Consider the following 6,115-nt stretch of genomic DNA (forward strand, 5'->3'; position numbering starts at 1 on the left):
AGAGAGAGAGAGAGAGAGAGAGAGAGAGAGAGAGAGAGAGGGGGGGGAGAGAGAGGGAAAGAGAGAGAGGGGAGAGGGAGAGGGAGGAGAGAGAGGGGAAGAGAGAGAGATAAAAGGGCCAAGACAGAGGAGCGAAAGCCGCGTGGCAGTGCAAGAAGGAACATAGTGGTCAGGTGCGGTAACCCGAGTCAGTGTGTGTACCACCCCCTGGCACGGGGGTGGCACAGAAACGCCGTCAGCGTGGGTGCCGGTGCCGCAGGGGCGCGCCTGGCCCGTCGGCTCGCCCGCAGATTAGCACGCCGATTAGCGCCTACCTCGGGCCCCTTTCGGCGTACCGGCCTGGCGACCTCGGGGGGCCTTACGTCGGCGGCGGTGGCTGTGGCGGTTCAGCAGGGGGAGCCGCACGCTCCCCCGGCTGCTGCGTCACGCCGCGCCACGCCGAACGGAAGCGCCAGCGGTTCTGGCTCGACCACGGGTTGCACCACGACTACGACTGTCACCACGAGTCGTAACAAGAACAGAGCCATGTCCGTGAGAAGCCTACACCGGCGCGTCTCTCATCCGTAAGTTATGGTCCATCTAACGTAGTGTTATCGTTACGGAGCAGCCACACCTCGGCTGTTATCACAACGGCCGTCCCGTTTCTATATTTATGTCTACTTACCTATCTACCTACCAACACACCCTACCTGCATCTATCCACGTGTTACGTGGCGAACTTTTGCCATTCGTGGTCGGGCTGAAAAGAGTGGGCGAGATCGACACCTCAGTACCTTCAATAACCGGCGACGTTGACTCTCTCTCGGCATGGACGAATATAACGACCGTACGATGTTGTGTGTAATACATATACATGATTCTTCTCGTGTTTTCTCATGTCTTTCGAGCTATGTAATTCTTCTTCCTGTTATTATCATGTAAAGTAATATCATATAAATTATTATTCCTTTATTATTCCGTTTCCAAGATTTCACTTGGATCTTTTGTTTCTCTCTCGCTTGAAAACATATATCATCTTGTATCATTAATGAACGCGATTTTTAACTCTTTCGCTGTTCTTTCGTGAAGTTGTACACTCTCGAGAAGAGCTTTTTATTTGCGAATAATGTGTATACCTGGTCGAAGGAAGCTATATATAGCGGGTTGTCTGAAAATATTAGATATAACCGTAGTGTGTAGAATAAGTCGAATTGAACAGGCTATATTTGCGAATTTCGCAATAGTTATTAAGCGATTACTTGAATGATTACTAATATGAGAAAATGTACGCTTTGGAAACAGTAGACATATTTAATGAAAGATGATTTTCAACTTGTCAAAAACAACGGTGTCTTACTTTTGAATTTCCTAGCAGCGGTGAGTATCAGCTGTTATCGAAAGAAAGAGTAACGCAATGAACGGTATGTAATAGGGGCTGCGTGCCGAAAAAGGTATGTCTCTCGCTATCAGCTGATACTCACTTGCTAGGAGATCTTAAGAAATAAGATATTTTTCTTACAGTTGAAAGTTATCTTTCATTAAACATATCTATAAAGTACGTCCTACCGCTTTCAGTACATTCATTGACTTATATTGTTTAATTAATTCTTTAATAATTATTGTAAAATTTGCAAAATAGTACATAACTTTTCCCTCAATTTTTACTCAATTTGAAACTTCTACTTATATACCACAGTTATGTTTGGAATTTTTTAACACCCGGTACATATAATGTTGTAGAATATACATGATAGAATATGTAGAAATGCAACACCTCGAAACTGAAGAGAGATTCTTATTAATTACTATTGTTATCTTCCAAAAATCTATTTAATTTTTTTATTTTTTATTTTTTCATATAATATTGATTCTAATACCATATCCCGCAGCTGACGTGTGAATATCGTCTCGCATTCAGTGGACGGTTTTCAGTTTATGCATGCTGCAGCGAAAAAGTTAATTAAAAATGGGGCAATTACGCTTGGGCAAAATTTCTTTTTCTATATTCTCCGTAAACATTGATCTTTTAGTAATAGTTAATTAATCATTAGGTATGTAAGTTGATTTGGTGCATTTAAATTAACTCTTATTCCTTTTTTAAAATTATATTTTAAATTTAAATATTTTCTTTCGTGTGCCTGTGTGTGTGTCTTGTTAGTTTTGAAAAAGTATTATTTATGTTTACGAAACACTATGTGACATACAAGAGACATTCGACAACGCAGAAATTTAAAAAATCTGAAACTTTGCAGAAATATAGAATAGACAACTCTAATAACAAAAAATTTTTTATTGGTGCCCAAAATCGGTTTTAGGAATGAAAACAGCCTCTTAAAAGAAAATCGGTACTTATGTGCAAGCAAATATTACCTAAACTATTAGAGATATAAAGAAATATTTTCAACAAAAATTTGATGTTTTCGATAGCATTTTATGAAGATATTTTTAAAATTTATATTTTTCAAAATACCATTCACATTTTTTTCTAATATCTGAGATTTATTTTGTAACGAAAAGCTTATTTTACGCCAAATTTAACTATATATAATAAAGTTATATTTCAAAAATGCATTTTTTTAAAATTAATTGAAAAAATTCTTTGAAAAAATACACATACTATCTGTACCAGTCTTACGCGTTCACTATTTAACAGCCCTTTCCTCTTATTCTCTTTTTTACTTTTTCCTTCAGAATTTCTTCTAATAGATAAGAATGTAGATAAATATTTATAAGATGCATTAATCGCATAAATAATTTTTATTAATTATACATTTTATGTATATCATAATAGTAGAAGTACAGTAAGAAAAAGATCTAACACGTCTTTGATTCGATAGGTTACTGATTAGATAGAACGATATAGCGAAATACATTAATAAAATAAACAGTTGAAATAATATATTATAAGTAACTAACAACTGATGAAAATAAGTTGAGGAGAAGGTGATATTATTGCCTGTGTAAGTATATTGGATTTTCTTTTATCTCTGCTATTAAGTAGCGGATTCTAGGAGTAATTTAGTTAATTATTATTATATAGTTATAATTATTAGTTAAGTAAGCCGTCGTTACATACTGGCGCTAATATATCTAGATAATAGCTGGAATAAGTTATAACACACATTTTTATTTCGAAGCATTTCGGAACATTCTTATAGCATATTTTAGCGTTTAATTATACATATTTCTATCTCCTCTTCTCCTTTGGTTATTATTATATGGATATACAGGGTGTCTGACTTATACCATACCAGAGTTAATATATAGCTAGAATAGGTCGGGATGAGTAATAGAATCGATGTCTTTTTTAAACAATTATGTAAAATTTCGAGTTATTAAATAAAATAGATGGGCTAATCAGAGCCAGCGACGCGGCAGGCGGGATATACGGCTCGTCGCGGCCGGCGAAGAAGATGGACGATTGCTCGCAGGCCTATCACGCAGTGTCAGATGTAAGACGTAGTCCCCACCTCTGGGCCTATGAGATAGAGTCGCGAGCAATCGTCCATTTTCTTCACCGGCCGCGGCGAGCCGTATGTCTCGCCTGCTACGTCGCTGGCTCTGATTAGCCTATCTATTTTATTTAATAGCTCGAAATTTTACGTGGTTATTTAAAAAAAGACACTAATCCCATTATATACCCTGATCTATTCTAGCTATATATTAGTTCTGGTATGGCACGAGTCAGACACCCTGTATATACATTTCAGTGTACATTCAGTGTGTATTTAAATGTTTTGGACGTTATTTAACATTTTATTCGGCTGTACACATTTCGAGTTAAGCAAAGTTAAATAATAGCTTGGCATTTTGATAACATAATCCCTTAAGCGTGCTGATGACTGTTAATAATATGCCTCTTTTTTGAGGTTTTTCAAAGGTATCAAAGATTTTTCGAGTTATCAAAGTATTATTCGATAAGCTAATTATAGTTCTATTGCTAATCTATAGATAACGTTATATGTACTGTAAATTTTTTGAAAAACTAATTGAAGCTAAGTTTAACAGTTTATTTGTTTTGTATAGAAACTGTCCTAAGAATTTATTTTGAATAAATTTATAAATTTGTAACAAAATACTGTGTATTTTTAAACAAAACAAATTTTTTAGATCTAATTAGTGGGAAAGGGGGCACATTATCATCCCTATTTTTCTTCAGCAGTTTGCAGTGTCGTTACATTTTTATAAATATTGTCCTAAATAATAAACATTACATAACTTTGTTTAAAATTGATTGAACAATACTTTGACAAATATAATCATTAAATATAATCATTAAGTCTTCAATTTAAAATATTGTTTATTAACAAAGTTATTGTATAAAATGTAAATGGGGGCCAATTATCGATTAAATAGAATGATACAACGAAATATAAGTAGTAAAATAAATAATTGAACTAACATATTATAAGCAACTGACAACTTAGGAAAATAAGTACTTACATTAGTGGGTGCATAATAAAGTGCTAAACTAGTACGCATTGTATGTCTCATTAATTGTTATTTGTCTCATTAATTGTTATCTGTAATATGTAAAAATTTTAACCCTTAGCTGACACACTTCACCATAATTCACATAGCTGATACACTGGGCCGTTTGAGACCCCAACCACTAAAATGCTTGCTGCGTACATTTTTTCACTTGAAAAAATTCCAAAATAGTTTTCAAATATCGATTTAAAGATTTCATAGGTTATTTTGATAAAATATAATATTGAATATGAAAAAAAAATTTTGAGAACGTAAAAAAAACGAAAAAATTATTATTTTATTAAAAAATACATAACTCTTACATTTTTTCATATTAAGAGCTAAAAATTTAACTTGACATTCTTGAGATATAACACTTTGAGGAAAAAAATAGTGATAGTGGCCGTTTAAAAAAAAGTATTTATTTGGAGAGTTAAAAAGAATTTCAATAAAAAAAATACTACTTATTTTTTCAAAGTATAGTTGTTTATTTATTAGATATGAATGAATTTTATTTGATTAATGTACAAAAATTATCCTCACGATCTTCGTTGAGTAGCTGCAGGCGTATGGGCTGAAGCCGTAACTGATACGCCATCTAATAAAACCGGAATAATATGATACACTTTTGAAAAAAAAAATTAAATGCCGTATAACATTATGTACTTACCCTTTTCTACGTCCTGATGACAAACACCAATGAGGAAAAAATTTAGAAAAAAATTCTCCGAATAATTATAGCAAGCACACTGGGGTCTCTGATGGCACCACTCCGTTTCACTCGAATACCACAGCTAGACTGACGCTTTTAGAATTACGCTAGGTAATCCAGGAGAAAAAGGGTTCCTTGGACAAACAATAGATGATGGCATAAGCACCATTTTCGTACTATAGAAGGGAGTAAATTGGAGCTGAATCAAGCTGAATTAAGCTGGGGCTTAATTGGGATACTCCAGTGTGCCAGTTAAATCATTCATATCATCCATAAAAATGCATATTAGTGCCATTTTTATATAAAAATTTTTAATACGTTTGCGGTATTTTCATTATTATATATTATTATATATTGTACATTGTGAAAATAATATAAAAGTATTTAACATGCTCCAATCACACACACACATGCACACATATATATATACACACACTTTAAAACACATGCTAAAGCAAATTTTACTAAAAAACAAATTTCAAATTATCAACATAAAACATTTGTTCATTATTTCTTTATTATTCAAGATTATATTATGGAAAATGTATATATTTTATGAAATTATAGAGTAAAATTTATATATTTTATTACGCCCTGAACCTTTCACACCGAAACACCACGTGAGATGAATAATGCACACACTCCTGCTTAAAATATTTGATAGAAAATGATTGGATAAGATTGAAATGGATTGAATTCCTATATTGATTTGTACAACTTATCATACACCAAAGCCGTATAACATAGACTTTCTATATATTTCTATATATTTTAATCATATTTTATGATACCATTCTTTTCAATCATCTTGAATGTTGATGTTTTTGAATCATAGTAAATATCGCCTTATGTATTTATTATTACTTTATAATAAACTATTTATAATAATTTTTCATAATAATTCTACTTATAATGATGGTTATAAAATGGTCAGATAAAAATGAAAAGAATATC

Source organism: Odontomachus brunneus, unplaced genomic scaffold, assembly GCF_010583005.1.
Source record: "Odontomachus brunneus isolate Ranch 3 - 2012 unplaced genomic scaffold, Obru_v1 Obru_scaffold_109, whole genome shotgun sequence".
Lineage (NCBI taxonomy): Eukaryota > Metazoa > Arthropoda > Insecta > Hymenoptera > Formicidae > Odontomachus > Odontomachus brunneus.